This window comes from Capricornis sumatraensis, chromosome 3 (genome assembly GCF_032405125.1).
Source record: "Capricornis sumatraensis isolate serow.1 chromosome 3, serow.2, whole genome shotgun sequence".
Taxonomy (NCBI): Eukaryota; Metazoa; Chordata; class Mammalia; order Artiodactyla; family Bovidae; genus Capricornis; species Capricornis sumatraensis.
Genome location: NC_091071.1, coordinates 111,676,865 through 111,695,212, shown reverse-complemented (window position 1 = coordinate 111,695,212; position 18,348 = coordinate 111,676,865). Strand labels below are relative to the sequence as shown.

The following is an 18,348-nucleotide window of genomic DNA, read 5'->3' as shown; positions in this document are numbered from 1 at the left end:
TTTTGTTGATATGTCTGAAAAAATTATCTTTATTGCCATAATCTGTTACCTAAGGTGTTTCAAAGAACAAGAACAACAAAAAATGATACTGTCACTCACTATAACATTGGTCCAAATGCTTTCACTTAAAGAAAAATTACATTCATCTGATGGACAAAACAAGCCCCAGAACCTCATTCCTTTAATATTTTACTTCATTTTTTTCAAACCCAGTAACATTCCCTTTGTTCAAGCCATTGTATTGTGGTATATTTTTCATATTTTTCCATTTTTCTAGAATGCTCTTGCCCCATAAAAACTCAAACTTTAGGATCCACACCAACATACATATTCTGAAAAACACATGCATTTTTCACTAGTCCAAAGGATTTTCTTTACCTTGTGGCAAGTTAGATTATTCATTTAAAGAATATTCACGCAGTCTTTTCTGTATATAGTATGTGTGACTGCAAAAATGTTCACGAAAGCTTTGACTGATTTTGCAAAGTGATCTTAATGGGATCTTAAAGTGATCTTATCACTGTTCCATGGCACTTGATAAATGTTTTCAAAATGTTAAAAAAAAAAAAAAAACTTTTATCATTGGTTATATGGGGAGATGAAAAGAAGTAGTAAAACTATTATTTATTTAGTATGATGTAATCTAAAACATTAGGTATATTGAAATTTAAAGTGCTTCTTATAAGAAATTTATTGAATATTTTGAACTATGCTTGTATTTTTTCTCATTATATAAATTAATGATAATAAAGTATCTTTTAAACAACATGGTGAGTTGTCATACCCCTTTTTATGTTTAGATATGCTTCTAACATTTTCTATTTTTTTGCCTGGGATGTCATGAAATATCTCTGAGAGTTCCTTTAATGTGAAGTTTTTCAGCAGATATCACTTCCTCTGTGACATCTTCATCCACTTTTTCAAAATCAGTCCCTTCATTTATTGTCACAGGTTCCCTTTCACTGTGCTTCCCTGGTAGCTCAGTTGGTAAAAACTCCACCTGTAATGCAGGAGATCCCAGTTTGATTCCTGGGTCAGGAAGATCTGCTGGAGAAGGAATAGCCTACCCACTCCAGTATTCTTGGACTTCCCTGGTGGCTGAGATGGTAAAGAATTCACCTGTAATGTGGGAGATCTGGGTTCGATCTCTGGGTTGGGAAGATCCCCTGGAAAAGGGACCGGCTACCCACTCCAGTAGTCTGGCCTGGAGATTTCCATGGACAGAGGAGCCTGGCAGGTTACTGTCCATGGGTTCACAAAGAATCAGACATGACTGAGTGACATTCACTTTCACTTTGCCCTTCACTAAGTTCCTCTGGCTTTCTATGTATTCTTGAATGTTGTCAGTATTAACTTCCTTACATGAGCTACTACATTTGCATTCCATTCAAATTTCACTCGCAGCATTATCAGTTTTGTTTGATGCACTTTTATCTCTGCTGGCCAGTTTCTTATTTTGTTCACTCATTTTTGTAAAATGTCACATGGACTTATCAATTTGAGATAAGGAAGTGACATAAAAATATGCTTTGCTGTCTGTCTGTGAACTAAATAAGAGATGTTAAGTGACCAGACAGACAGACCTTAAGATAGGACATAATTGGTCATGAATCATGATACAATCTCTTATTTACATAGTGATTTCTGGACTACTGAGCTACCAGTAAAATGTATGTTTTACAAATTGCATACTGCTAATATACCATACTAATTGAAACTTGAACCATAGTGTTGGAGGACAGATGCTATTAATATTTAGCAAAATCATGGAAAGGAAATTCATAATAGCAGAACTGCAAAAAGAAGTCTACTCTCATGGATGTGCGTTTGTGTGCATATATTTGTATATTTGCACATTTTTTGTATTTTATACCAGGATGATTACTTAGTAAGTATGACTTTTGGAAGCAGAACTTCAGAGATGTTTCTGCCCCAGCCTCATGTCTTTTTAGCTAATAAAATACTCCCATCAGTGAGGCCACTTCTCTCTTATTTATACAATCCAAAATCCCTTGTCATTAGATGCCTTGCCCTAGAAGCTAAAATTTCACTTTTTCTTCCATTAAATTAAAGATATAAACAGTATATATATATATATATGGAGAGAGAGACTTATTTCCTTAAAATTAGCTAAATTTAAAATGCTTTAATTATTATCTATAGTTAGATAAAATGATATAATACATGGCCTTAATATTCAAGGGGTTTCTAATAAATCTTAGAAGAAATGATCAACAAACATTAAATAATTGAGCCAAAATATAATTAAACTGTATTAGATATGAGGCCAGAGGTTAGCTAGAAAACAGACAGCATATTTATTTCCTGATTATCAAATGTGTTTGATAAAGTTAGACTTTCTTGGAAACAAACTTAGAGCTGTCAAAATCTAATCTCCATGAATGTAGCCTAAAACTTCCTAGGATTAAATGTCTTTGATGATTAATGGGATTTGAAAATCACTTGGATAAATTGGATGGTTTGTACACAAGCCTTGACAATCAATGAGGACTGAAATAGTAAAATAAGCTGCTTATAATTGTTTTGGTAAAGAAGTGGGGAAACAGGAAAGCTTGAGAGAAGGGTCAAAGAAGTGCAGGTTATTCTAAGTATGTAGAAGGAATGAAGAGAAGGGATTAAGAATAGAAAAGCTTATGTAAAAACAATGAGGAGGGATACTTAGAGGGAATGAAAGAACAAAAAAAAAATTGATAATAGATAGGAGTAAGCTTTAGAAAGATAAAAAAGCTATACTTCGTACAAAGATGGGAGTGATGATAAAAGACTATCATCGGCTGGGAGTCCTCAGTGGAAAAAAAAGAGAAGACCAGACTAAAACAAATTTTCTATTTTTGATACTCTGTATGACCCTATTCTCAATGCCAAAATCAACTTGCTATACACATTTTTCTTCTGTGAGGCTATCCTTAGGTTTCTTGACTCATTTTTAAGTTTCAAAATTCGTGAGAATTCCTAAGGCTTTCACTGAGAAAATTACCTTTCCTGCTTCCACCCACATCCCATTTCCATGGAGTCTAAGCAAATGCTGAAGTGACTATGTTCTCTAGCTGAACATAGCATACAGATGTCCATTCCCTCTGCAAGACCATGGAACAGGGGATCCTGAATTGCTGTCTGTGGTACTGAAATTACAGTCATGGATTCCTCCTCTGAAAGATCAGTTTTTTTCTTCAGAGGAATATTTCATTACAGTTAATTCACATGAATTTATGTCACTGGATTTTTAAGATTACAGAATAGACCACTGGGCTCATAGCACGTGATCATGACACACTTTCTGATCATTTACCTAATTGCAGGAATAGTTCAATAGTATACCAATATAGATAATCATTTTAACCCAAGGATATTTGGTATGCTACAGCAATCAGACAGCTTCTGTTCATCCTCTTACAACACAGAGAATCTGTTACACTCATTCACACATAGAAACTATATGAAATTCCTATAAACTACTAGATTTCTGGGATATAGAAATAATATAAGGAGGATTTACAACCTATTAAGGGAATATGGTTTTTCCAGTGGTCATGTATGGATGTGAGAGCTGGACTGTGAAGAAATCTGGGTGCCGAAGAATTGATGCTTTTGAACTGTGGTGTTGGAGAAGACTCTTGAGAGTCCCTTGGACTGCAAGGAGATCTAATCAGTCCATTCTGAAGGAGATCAACCCTGGGTGTTCATTGGAAGGACTGATGCTAAAGCTGAAACTCCAATACTTTGGCCACCTCATGCGAAGAGTTGACTCATTGGAAAAGACTCTGATGCTGGTAGGGATTAGGGGCAGGAGAAGAAGGGGATGACAAAGGATGAGATGGCTGGATGGCATCACCGACTCAATGGACATGGGTTTGGGTGAACTTTGAGAGTTGGTGATGGACAGGGAGGCCTGGCATGCTGCAATTCATGGGGTTGCAAAGAGTTGGACATGACTGAGCGACTGAACTGAACTGAACTGAACTCATGTATATACTTAAGACTCCAGTTAAACATCACCATCTAATATATGCCATGTATTTCACTAGGAATAGCAGACTGTAGGATCAAGGGAAGAGTGGTCACTCTACAAGGCTCGGGATAGAAGGAAGGTGCAGGAGGATGAAAGGTTAAAAAGAGGTCTGATCAACAAAAAGGCCCTGAGGAAAGTCATAAAAATTAACACCTATAAAGTAGCCAAAAAGAAGTAGGCTGTCTCACAGAAAGTCATGTGAACAAAGGTTGACTCTACTTTTTCAAATAGAGGCAACTACTCTTCTTCCTCCCTGCATACTCCTTGGACATATTTCATGTTTGTTTTGTCATTTCCTTCTCTTCAAGGATATCCCGGATATTCATGTCAAAGAAGTGACATCTGTACATATCTGGAAAAGAGAATGAGAAACCTGCTTTACAGTGCATTGTTGATGCATTTAGCCACTAAGCAGTGTCCTACTCTTTGTGACCCCATGGACGATAGCCCACCAGGCTCCTCATTTCATGGGGTTTCCCAGGCAAGAATACAGGAGTGTGTTGCCATTTTCTCCTCCAGGGGATCTTTCCAACTCAGGGATCGAACCTATGTCTCCTACTTGGCAGGTGGATTTTTTACTATTGAGCCAGCTGGGAAGCACTTTACAATGTATTAGCATGTTAGCATATGAATATGAAAGTCATTGAGGTATGTCCAACTTTTTATGACCCATGGACTGTAGCCTGCCAGGCTCCTCTGTCCATGGAATTCTCCAGGCAAAAATACTGGAGTCGGTAGCCATTCCCTTCTCCAGGGGATCTTCCCAATTCAGGGATTGAACCTGGGTCTCCCACACTGCAGCTGGATTCTTTACCATCTGAGGGACCAGGGATTTATTTCAGCACAAAACTATATTAATAATAATAATGAAATAATAATATAATAATAAGTTAACCTTAAATCAAGTGCTTCTTCTTTACTGACCATTCTGCAAAGTGTACATGCATGTGCTCATACACACACAGTCTTGTTAGACTGTCTCAACAACCCTTTTAAAATGTATTATTTTTAGCCTAACAATACTGAAGGACCAGCTAAAGATCTGAAAGTTTAAGCACGATGCCAGCACACAGTTAATCACAGGACAGTGGCAGGAATTCAAACCTAGGTCCATCGACTGTCAGAAGCTGAGCTCTTAAGCACTCTGTCACACTGCTGTAGAAATAGACTGCAATCTGAAACCAAATTGATGTTCTTGACTCTGAATAAGACAGTGCCCCAAATATTTCAGATTATACTTGCAGAGTATGTTTCCTCAGTTTAAATTATCTTCAAAGAGTCTTTATCTGCTAAAAAATATCATTTTATGCACTTTATGTGATAAAGTGGAAAGAAACACTTGGCATTTTTGAAGTTGATACCAAATTTACTCAGGCACTTGGAAAAGAATTTTAACATGCAATTGTAAAAGGTACACATTTCCAAACACCATAACAGTTCAGAAACAAACACAACGAATAAAACATTAATTGTTAAAATGTGTTACATTTCTGTTCATATTACTGATAACTGTAAAAGGAAAAGAAAAAAATACTTGAAATTTCCTAAATATTTCCTGGAAATATGGAATATACATTTACTCTTACCAAAGTGTGTGTGTGTGTGCACATGTGCATGCACACTTGCACGTATAAAAGTAAAACTTATTTTCTTGGTAAATAAAACATTCCTTTAGAAAACAAAAATAACCCATTTAGCATCATACATAAAGATAATATTTAAATTGTTTTACATATGTATAATCTCTAATCCCAAGAAACTGTTTAAAGATTTTTTTGTACAGCTTTTCAAACTGTGCACGATCACAAAGATGATATAGGTTACCCACAGCCCAAAAACCATTGGCAGATGCCTCTCTTCTAGAGTCTAGTCAGCACTAGCAACAGCATACATGTCTTCATTAATGGTTTCTACACCACTTACCAAAGGTCTTTGCTTCAAAGCCGGCCATGGCTTTGAAGTAAAAATTATCCCCGAATATTTATCATATGCAGCAGGAGTGGAACACAAGGAAGCACAGGTAAACTCTTCTTGGCAGGAGGGCTAAAGACAAGACACAGTAGAGGAAATGTTTGGACAGATATTGAGCCCTCCTACCAAGAAGAGTTTATCCATGCTTCCTTGTGTTCCACTCCTGCTGTATATGACTATTATTGTGTCTGTCACTCCATTTCACCTGAACCGGATGCTTCTTGAGGACAAGAAACCAATTTGATTCATCCAGGTATTTCCCAGGACATAATTCAATGTGTGGTACATTGCAGGTGTTTGCTCAACTTTAACAATAAAGGACATGATTTACTTGACCTTGAAGTGAGCTTGTATTTCAGAAGCTTTGGTGACAGAGATTTTTGAAGGAATTATTCAAATTTCCAATTATAGCTGAATCATACTCTGAATGCAAAATTACCCAGGAATATTTTTATATCATAGTTTTTCTTTTTAATTTGCCCCAGTCATTTCATGTTTTTGTTGCTCCTGGTACTGCTATCTGATGTAAAAATTATACTACCAACATCACCCGTGTGTATGTGTGTGCATGTGTGCTAATATGCTTCAGTCATGTCCAGCTCTTTGTGACCCTATGGACTGTAGCCTGCCAGGCTCCTCTGTCCATTCTTCAGGCAAGAATACTGGATTGGGTTGCCATGCCCTCCTCTTGGGGATCTTCCCAACCTAGGAATCGAACCCACATCTATTGCATCTCAGATATTTCTCAAAGTGCTGTAATATTAATTAACCCACCATTTCTGGGGTAAATTGAGCAGAAAACTGTGACCAGATTATTAAAGAAGAAACTGATTCACAGTACATAGATGTTATTTATCTAAAGAAATGTAAAATGACTGTTAGAGACAGGCTATGATTCACGTAACCTGAAACTTACAAAATCTTATAAGGTAAAAATTTGAATTTGGATAGGACCATATTAGTCATGATAGATGAATGGTACATGAAGGACAAATCTTTATTAAAGCTAGTGAGAAGCTCACTTAGATAACTTCATCTTTGAAAATACCAGTCCTCTTGTTAAAGGGAATAAAGAAATAAATGGAGTTAATAAAAGAAATAGGAGCAAAATACCAAATGCATTCATTTTCTGAGGCCCTGTAGATATACCTAATGTGAAGGACAACCATATGTTAGCCTGATAATCTGTTTTTAAAGTGAAATCAAGAGTATATTAAAAAGTTAGTAAATGTAGACCTTAGTTAGATAAAAATTTGTATTACACATAAAAAAACAGTATCATGCTATTGGAAGTAATGATATCATAGAAATAAAAAATTTAGTTATTTTATTTATAGATGTGCTTTTGCATATATTTATTTCAACATACACACAAATAGCCAAATTAATTCTACCTAAATATAGAAAATCATTAAAATTATAGAAATCAATGAAAATATCTATTGGTTTTCAGTTGGCTTCAAATGTATAGAAAACCTAAAGGTCAACCCATAATATTAATTGTATTAATACATACTAATGCTACAACATAAAAATGGATAACATATTGCTTTCATAGACCTTGCAATATTTTTTAAAATTCTATATTAGGAAGGATATAATGTATCAACTAATAATAAAAAGAAATAAGAATTAGTTGCTCAGTCGTGTCCAACTCTTTGCGACCCCATGGACTGCAGACCATCAGGCTCCACTATCCATGAGATTTTCCAGGCAAGGATACTGGAGTGGGTTGCTGTTTCCTTCTCCAGGGGATCTTCCCAACCCAGGGATCAAACCCAGGTCTCCTGCACTGCAGGCGGATTCTTTACCAACTGAGCTACAAGGGAAGCCCCAAAAGAAATACATGTACAGAATTCTCAAATCATGACTGTTAATTTCACAATACGGTGAAATCTTAAGCACCAGAATAAACCTGGCCTCTAATCCCTAGCACTTAAGACAAAACTGAGAAATCCTTTCTTTATGGGGTCAGGAAAAGATCCGGCTTTGTGTAGTCTGTATGACAAGTCACAACTGGACTTGTTACAATATCCAGAAATGTGTGGTATGCTGTCAACCTGGGCCATAACTACTTGCAGGATTTTTCAACCTTGACACCGTAAATATTTTTGACTGTAAAACCATTTGTTGTGGGAGGGCTGTACCGTGCACAATAAGATGTTTAGCAGTATTTGTGGCTTCTCCAACCAGAAGACATAATATGCCATTTCTGGGTCTCTGAAATGGTCTATAGACATTGTTCAGTGTCCAATGAAGGGCACAATTGCCCGCTGTTGATAAGTACTGACAAAAAGATACCCACACATACAGACACATTCACTTGCATATGCCTTTTAAACAAAGACCCCTCAAACGCAATTCAAATAATTTCAAACATACAAAATTGAACTCCAGTCAGCCAATCATTTGGTCTATTCATCAAGAATTCTCTAGTCTAAAAGAAAGGAATGGTCCTCCACATGGGCAAACCTAATCCTCTCATGTCACAGACGACAAAGCTAAGACCCACCCTGGAGGTGAAAGTTAAAGTCCCTCAGACAGACTGCAGCAAAACCAGCAGACCAACTCTTTCTATATTTACATATATCTTTCTTTTTGGAAATCAAGTATTTAATTTCAGGCATTATTTCCTAGAAGAAATTGCCTCTCCTTTTCTTTAGATTATAGCAAAGTCTGTAACAGCTTAAATAAAAGAGCAATGAACTGATGAGGGCTGCCATGGAGCTGAACATTCCAGCTAATATAATTAAGTGTACTTGTCTGTAGGCTTGCCATTGGCTGAGGAAAGGCAACTGACAGGTAGCAGTGAATTTCAGAGTAGAAAACTGAGTAAGGAAAAATGATCTGAAATCCCTTTTCTGGTCAAGAGTGCCTTGTCCGCTTCTCTATTTAGAGCATGTGTAATTTATACAGCTTTGATTATTGTGCTTACTGACATGATTTTTTCCCAGATCAAGTAGATGGGCTTTCTGTTCAGCTTTGAAAACAGCTTATTTGCCTTATTAGCAATAATTTTGCTATTATTCTAATCAAATTCCAAATCCAACTTTATAGACATCCTACAGTAATGGAGATTTAGAATGCTAGTGTTCAAAATGTAGTTCACATGAATATTTAGGCAGACACAAGTGCCCACTTGTCCTATTTTTACATTCAAATCGAGGAAGTCAGAGAAAATGCTGGGCTGGAGAGCTGACACCCAGTGCATGCACATTGTGCAGGTTGGGTCACAGATAAGGGAAAGCGAGCTAGTTAGACCACCAAAGTGTTAGAGACCAGAAGTGACTATCATTAGCACAATGGTGAAGTCAAGACCCACAGAGGAGTAAGGAACGTCCTGTGATTTTTCTCTATCATATTTAGAATCTCAGTCTTAAAGCTGTAAAGAGCCATTTGCTTTTTGTGATTCTTACTGACAGAACACTGGCATTAGGTAGATAGATTTTGGTAAGCACCATCTCTACATAACTTCAGAATCAAACTTCATTTTTGCAGTCCATTTGTATTTTGTTACCTAATCTAGATCCTTATCTACTAATATAGGGAAAATTTTGTTGACACTCTGATTCCATGATGTGTTCATAAGGCACTGACTCTATTGTAGGCACTGACTCTATTATATTCCCTGATCCTGGGTCCTTTACTCCTTATTGCCTTAAACCACACCTAGATGCATGTATTTGCCTTTTTCTCTTTGACCTAATGAGATTCATAGATTTGTTCTCTACGCTCCTAAAAGTCTATCATGCTTAGCTTGACAGATTAGATTTCTGGTCAGAATAGATCATCTAATATTTATTACAGCACCCCTAGATTCTTCTTCTTTTGCAAGATATTTGTTCACGAAGAATGACAGTGTGTTGGTATAAATAATAGCTTTGTATCTCTACCTTGATATCACCTGATTTTCATTCTCTTAAAGAGCTAGTATCATATCTGTTTAACCAACCTAGTATAATGTGCCTGGCAGAGTTTGCATGCAGATTGGATCCTAATAAATGAGGAGGGAAATTTATGCCACCTTACTTCAGTAAGTTTTCAGAGTAACCGCCCTCTCTAAAGAAAAGAATGAATTTTAAAAAGTGCTCCCATTTAAGTCCTACTTGTCAAATACTACCAATGCAGGAGTTGAGTGAGCAGTAAAACACAGAGCAATTTGCTCATCTGCCATTTCAAGGATCTTGGCGTTGTGCTGTCTTTATTAAACTATAGATGAAAAGAATCCCATTCTTGAAAAGGGATTGCCCGAGGCTTTTCAGTTAGAAAATTTAATAGAAAACCAAAACCTGGGATTGTCAATTTAGCTATTTCTTCATATGTGCTGTAAATGAAGTACTATTTACTAATGTTTTTCCCTGAAAAAGTGAAAGTGAAGTCGCTCAGTCGTGTCCAAGTCTTTGCGACCCCATGGACTGTAGCCTATCAGGCTCCTCCGTCCATGGCAATTTTTTTTCCCTAGAATATATTAATTTTTCTTTGTTACTGTTGTTATTTGGAATATCCTACTTCTGGTGAACAGCTGAATTCAACAAGTACTTGAAAACTTTGATTGGCAAAGACTAAAAATCTATGAGGAGAAATCACAATGCTACTATTTTCATTCTTCCAATGTTACATAATCTCATTTTTCCATGTGCTACATTAAGAAACAAAACTATTATGCTTTGCTTTACATGTGTTTCATAATGTTTCACAATGATTCATGTTAGTTTCATATCACTCAATAACTAAATAAGAAAAAAAAAAAGAACTGACTACAGATCTGGAAACATTTTAGAAATCTTAGAATGGTCTAGTTTAGTAACTTTTCCAATATTTGAGCCTTGGTCTTGTAACAATTCAGTCAAAGCAAACTAGCAAACATCACTTTTTGAAACAATTAATGTCACCAGTGAGTAGATACACTATTTTAGACAATCTTTTCTTAAGTTTCAGGTCCTGGTTTATTTATTCATTTCATTCATTTCCCCCTTTGCATTTTCCTTCTAAGTATTTGAAAATAGATATCACACAGTTCTTGTGCCCTGCCCCTATTTTTTTGAAAGACCTCCCCAACAGAACCTATCCTTCAATCCTTTGTCAGACACACTACCTTTCCCTTTCTAATCACACACTCCTCTGAACCTGGCCTAGGCTGCTTACATACATATTTAAAAAATGAAAAAAGGTTAAAACTGAAAGTAAAGTCATTCAGTCGTGTCTGACTCTTTTGACCCCATGGACAGTAGCCTACCAGGCTCCTCTGTTCATGGGATTTTCCAGGCAATAGTACTGGAGTGGATTGCCATTTCCTTCTCCAGGGGATCTTCCCAACCCAGGGATCGAACCTGGGTCTCCTGCATTCTAGACAGACGCTTTTACCATCTGAGCCACCAGGGACGTTTACATAGTACTAATTGGCATGTCTGATTCACTAGAGTGGAGTGTGATAATCATGAATCATTCAAGATTCTAAATGTCTAATAAATGTCTGCTCCATTATCATCCATACACTGTTAATGCCCTCAGCCTAATTGTTTGTTTGCTTTTCTTAGGAGAAGGTTATATATTAAGACAAAATGGACCAAGCAAAGGTGCCAGACAAGATCTGATGCTGGGAGAGTGGGTAGTCTCTTACTTAATGTGTATTCTAATTGTAAAATATGCACGTTTTTTAAATCCTGGAGACACTACAGATACTGTGTCTGAGAAGTGTCAGTTGGCTTTTATAATTATGCACATAAAGCAAATCTTTCTTTTGAACTATTCTTCTATGCCAGACAGCATGGGACCACATTATTAGATATTGTGCTATGTATTTTTAGATCATATTACTACTCTATCATATGATCATGTCCTATATTATCATTTATTTCCCCCAAACACAATATTTATGTTAATTTGTTAAATTTTATGTATTCAAATAAAGCTTAAGTTTTTTTTTTTTTTTTCAAATAAAGTGAGGGGTATATAATAAATATAATTCCATTCTAAACACAATAATAGCCTCCAGGAAAGAATAGCATATTCACATGTTTTTACTATATAACATATTTCAAAAGTATTATAAGGAGTTTGGAGGTAAAAAACCTTAAATATATAAAGAAAAAAATTTCTTCCTTCATTCATTATAATTTTATTCAGAAAAATAACCACAGTTAAAAATTAACATGTATCTCCTTAATTTATTTTCCATGCATCTTTTCTTTCTTTCTTTTATACAGTCATTAATCCTTTATACCTTTCTCTTTAGTTCTCCTACCTATCAGGCAGTCATATATCTTTAAAAATAAATGAGTTGAACTGTATATCTCATCTGTTATATACATGTAGTTCATTTTTTTAAAAGCAGCAAAATATTCTAAGGAACTATTTAAGTTTTTAGCCACTTTCTTACCTGTAGAACTTTAGTTTTGCTTCATTGTTATAAATAGTGTTGTAAGAAATATCATTTTGAAAATTCCCAGGAGAGGTATATGGCAACCCACTCCAGTGTTCTTGCCTGGAGAATCCCAGGGACGGGGGAGCCTGATGGGCTGCCGTCTATGGGGTCGCACAGAGTTGGACACGACTGAAGTGACTTAGCAGCAGCAGCAGCAGGAGAGGTATTGCTAGGTAAAAGCTTGCATGTTAAAATTATGTTAGAAACTATAACATTAGGTCATCCACTCTCCTCAGAAAAAGTGAAAATCATACTTTTACAAAGAGTATCCAATAGTATTTTTAGTATACACACTGCTATGGATATCCATGATCTCTCTATTGGATAAATCAGCCTTAAACTGCTCCACTTTTTTGAAAAATTTATATCACTTCAAATCGTATGGATGAAATACTCAGGTCCCTCTCATGTTTAGTGCTCAGCCTAGTCAGTCTCCCTGGAGAAAATGTGCAAGCCACGGGTGATAAAAGTATCCCCTGCCTCGTTCACCACCATCCTTCTCTTTCCAACACTTTAGGAAAAATAAAAGTAACTACAATGCAAGGCAGAGAAACTTTAGCTTTAGGCAACAGTATTTTATGAGGCAAGAATAAATAATCTTGAGCAAATGATGTAGCTTCTACAGAAGTTTTAGCAGAGAAGGAATGATGACGGTATAAATCAGCTACCACCAATTCATTTTTGTCATTAAAATACATTTTTGAATCTCTAACAAATATACATAAACATTATTAGATATTGTATATTATTCTGGACTATTTTAAATTTTAATTATATTTATTTTTTGTTATTTAAAAACACATCCTACTAGAAAAAAACAATATGTAATATTGAAGCAAAAGTAACAAAGTGACAAGAAAAGAATAATTTGAAGAAACAGATTTCTAAGAGACACAACAATTGACTTTTTTGAAACTTATTGAGGACTAAATGACACATATAAATGTGCCTTTTTAAACTGTACAATGTGATGATTTGATATATAAATACACTGTGGAATGATTACCAAGAACATTACAATTAAAACATCCATCAACTCACATAGTTAACTTTTCTTCTGTGTGGCAAAAGGCTTAGGATCTTCTCTCAGCAGCTTTCAAGTATATAATACCATGCTATTAACTAGAGTCACTATGATGTGTATTGTATCCCCTGAACTTATTTTTCTTATAACTGAAAATTCATACTCTTTAACCTGTTTTTGTGTTAACTGCTCAGTTGTGTCTGGCTCTTTGTAACCCCATGGACTGTATAGCCCACTAGGCTCCCCTGGCCATGGGATTCTCCAGGCAAGAATTCTGCAATGGGTTGCCATTCCTTTCTCAGGGGATCTGCTTGACCCAGGGATTGAACCCAGGTCTCCTGCATTGCAGGCAGATTCTTTACAATCTGAGCTACCAGAGAAGCCCCTATTCTTGATCTACTTAACTCATTTCACTCCTTCCCCGAGCCTTTGGCAGTCACAATATTGTCCTTTGTTCCTTTGAAATTGCCTTTTTTAAAAAATAACACATATAAGTAATACCATAAAATATGTGTTTTTAATCTGTCTGGCTAATTTCACTTAGCATAATGCCCTCCAGTTTCACACATGAGAGAGTTTTCTTCCTCAACAGTATTTCATTATGTGTGTGCGTGAGTGTGTGTGTGAGTGTATGTATGCAGTCTATGCTGCTGCTGCTAAGTCGCTTCAGTCGTGTCCGACTCTGTGCAACCCCACAGACGGCAGCCCACCAGGCTTCCCCGTCCCTGGGATTCTCCAGGCAAGAACACTGGAGTGGGTTGCCATTTCCTTCGGGGTTCTAAAAAGATCCTGTCATCTACAAATGGAAATAATTTTACTTCTTTTTGATCTGGATTCCTTTTTTTCCTTTTTCTTGACTAACTGCTATGAGCAGAATTTCCAGTACTTGGTGGAATAGAAATGGCATGAGTAGGCATCTTGTCTTGTTCCTTATTTTAGAGGAAGGCTATTAGCTTTTCACCACTGAGCATTATGTTAGCTGTCGGCATATCATGTATGGTCTTTATTGTGTTGAAGAACATTGCTTCTACCAAATCTGTTGAGAGTTTGATTATGAAAAGATGTTTAATTTTACCAGCTGCTTTTTCTGCATCTATTGAAATGATCTATGATATTTGCCCTTTATCTGGTTAATGTGTTGTATCACAATAACTGACTTTTATACATTGACACATTCTTGCATTCTAGGGATGAATCTCATTTGATTACACTGTATGATCCTCTCAGTGTATTCTTGAATGGTATTTTAGTATTTTGTTGAGAGTTTTACATCATGTTCATAAGGAATATTGGCTTATAATGTTCTTGTCTGATAATGGCCTTGTCTGGTTTCAGTATCAGGGTGATGAAATAGTCTCCTTTATAATTTATAATTTTATTAATTTGAGCCATCTCTCTTTTTTCTTAGGCTAGCAAAGTTTTTTGATTGAGTTTTTGTATTTTTTTTCCCCATTTGGGTACTCTGAATATGTCATTTTACTCTCTGCTAGACTGCAAGGTTGCTACTGAGAAATCAATAAAATAATCTTAACAGAATCCCCTTCTGTGTGATGAGCCATTTTTATGCTTTCAAAATTCTTAGTCTTAGATGGGTAACAGCGTGAATATAATATGTTTTGGTTAAGTTGTTTTTGGATGAATCAGTTTGGTTAAGTTCTCTTTGAGGACATGTCTCTCCCTGACCTGGTAAGTTTCAGACATTATTTCTTTAAAGAAGTTTTCTGTCCCTTTGTGTCTCTCTTCTCCTTAATATTCCCATAATGTGAATATTTTCTGTCTGATGGTGTCCCATAATTCACATAAGCTTTCCTCACTGTTTTGCATCCTAATATTTTTTTCTCCTCCAACTGGATAATATCAAGGTATCTATCTTCAAGTTCACAGATTCTCTTCTGCCTCTTTAAGTTTATTGTTGAAACTCTTTATTGTATTGTTAATTTAATTCATTGAATTATTCAGCTTTAGAATTTGTTTCCTTATTTTTAATATAATTTACCACTCTTTCCTTAACTTTTTTTTTCATATATTGTTTTTCAAAATTCACTGAGCTGTCTATCTCCATTCTCTTAAATCTCACTGAACCTCCCTAAAATGATCACATTGAGTTGTTTTTTTTTTTTTTTTCAGGTAACTCACATATCACCAATTCTTTCGGGTTTGTTAGTAGAAAATGATCACATCCCTTTTGTGGTGTCATGTTTCCTTGTTTTCTCACATTTCTAATGATTTTGCATGGATATCTGTATATTTGAAAGAGTCATCTCATTCAGCCTTTTCAGACTGGCTTCAGTGTGGACAGACTTTAAGGTTAAAGTTTGTCTGGAAGGATGCCATCTGGGAAGAGTGCAATGTCTTTATTTTCCAGGAGCACACAACACACAGTAGTCATGCATCTTTATCAATTGGGGTCAACATCAGTGCAGTCCGCAGCTCTAGGATGACAGGGTATACCGGTGGCTTGGGCCTAGGGTACACGGTGCAAAGTGGCACAGCCTGATATGGTGAGTCAAAGTCCACACTGTGGCCCCAGAGGGCAGTGAGAGAACAGCAGTAGCATGTCCCCTGCAGTGGCCTAGTAAAGCCAGGTGTCGGGACCCAGAGGTCCTGCTGCTAAAACTGGAAAATCAGCCAGGTGGATCTTCACAATAATCTGCGTCCTGGACTTGGGGAAGTGGGGGTGTCAGAGCAGTAGTGGCTGCCCCAATATGGATAGGACAAAGCAAGAACCTGGAACCTGGCAGAAGCATGGAGCAGTGGCAGCTCTGGCCCCAGATAAGGCCAGGCACCATGGCAACCTAACCCTAAAGAGCTCAGCATTTCGGCCCCTGAGGGCAGGTCTCACTGCAGAGACAACTCTGGTCCAGGGCCTGTGGGAGTCCTCAGTAGCACATGCTGCAATTGTCCACACTGGTTGGCTGGGGTTCTCCCTCTCCTTTTTCCCGTTACATGGGGTGAAACTCCTCCAAGAGTCTCTCTCCTGACACCAAGATGCTCTGGCCTGGAGGATGCTGTTGTTTAGTCGCTCAGTTGTGTCCAACTCTTTTGCGACCTCATGGACTGCAGCCCATCAGGCTCCTCTGTCCATGGAATTTTCTGAGCAAGAATAATTGAGTGGGTTGCCATTTCCTTCTCCAGGGGATCTTTCCGAGCCAGGGATTAGATCTGTGTCTCCGCATCTCCTTCATTACAGGTGGATTCTTTACCACTGCACCACCCGCATGAAGGATGGGATGATGTAGATAAACTGCTACATATACCTTCCTTTGCCATCATCCTAATGTCTGAGATCACAGGGTATTTGTTGCTACTCTTTTGTAGTCTAGAGTTTCCCTGAGTTACTTTCATTAGTTTCAGGTTGTTTATTTTTTATTGTTTTTGTGGGAGATGTAATCTTTGGGACCTCCTACTCTTCCATTTTATTTGTTAAAGATTAATTCATATGAGTTAAATATAATATGTAACAATGTTAAGCAAATATAACAGGGAATATATAAAGTTTCCTTGTAGATGAGCATAGTTATCAAATAATAAAGCAATCATACTTCCCAAATATTGTTTGTCAACTAGTCTCAGACAGCATTTCTACAAGGCACTGCCACTTAGTTGCACAGTTGTAACATTATAGCACTTCTCTCAGTAAATGCTCCTTACATTAATATGTTATGATGACTGATGCCTAAGCTAAAATTTGCTTTAAGTAACACAGGAACATCCTCTTTCTCCCACAGTTTTCTCTGCTACTATTCTAGGTGAAACGATTATTTTCCTTTCAATTCTTTTCTTCTGGAGAAAATTTCCACAGACAGGGGGAGCTATGTATACAAGCAAAACATCCTTATTAAAAAACAGGGGAAAAAAAAAACCTTTGATTTTTTTTTACATGATATTATATAAAAGACAGCATGTATCATTTGAATTTTTAATTAATATTTTTAAAACTCATAATTCTTATGATGCTTTCTCAAAATAATAGTTTTATATATCCATAAAAAAACATACCCTAAAGTTTCTCTTTCCAAATAGTGTTGCCATTCTAACCATATTTTACTATCGAGTGCTTCATACATGGTTAGTCTGAGTTGAAATATCCTATAAGTACAAATTACAACACAGTTTTAAAGGAATCTAAAATATATCATTAATAATTCTTATATTGGTAACATGATGTAAATGCTTAAACTTATATTGGATTGAGTAGCATTCTTTATTAAAATTAATTTTACCTTTTTTTTTTTTTAAATTCAGTGTGGCTACTAGACAATTTGGGGCTTCCCTGGTGGCTCATCAGGAAAGAATCTGCCTGCCAACACAGGAGATGCAAGTTTGATCCCTGGGTCAGGAAGATTCCCTGGAGAAGGAAATGGCAGCCTACTCCGGTATTCTTGCCTGGGAAATTGCCATGGACACAGGAGCCTATCAGGCTACAGTTCATGGAATCACAACAGAGTCAAACGTGACTTAGCAACTAAACAACAACTAGACAATTTAAACTTCTTATTTGAATTTGTATCTCCTGTTATAGCTCAGCTGAAGAGCAATATCCTAGGGAGAACTCAGGATATTTTCAGGACTGTGGCAACACATAGATGGGAAATGGTATTTCTAGGAACATAATTTTCTCTCTCAATGCTAAATAATTAAAAAGTTTTCACATGTATAAATGAATCTGAGCAAGTGGTCCCAACAGTGAGAATGTCATAGGGACATGAACACACTTTTACAGTTTTACTTTATTAACTGAACTAAAGCACTATCTGAACTGAGAGCACTAGAAATTATTTATTCTATTACCAACTTAAGTTTACATAGCATTAAAAATGAAAGGTATATGAACTGTGATTATTTACTAAAAATCTTCAAGTAACAGAAGATATTAAGAAGAGGTGGTAAGAATACACA

General features: G+C 36.4%; 1 protein-coding gene and 1 non-coding gene across 2 annotated transcripts in view; both read right to left on the bottom strand.

The window, feature by feature from the left end:
• Positions 1 to 18,348, bottom strand: part of DPP10 (dipeptidyl peptidase like 10) — a 755,039-nt gene that overhangs the window by 443,867 nt on the left and 292,824 nt on the right. The window lies entirely within an intron of this gene.
• TRNAS-AGA (transfer RNA serine (anticodon AGA)) lies at positions 11,311 to 11,383 on the bottom strand. The gene has a single exon. It is a non-coding gene; the product is annotated as a tRNA-Ser (tRNA).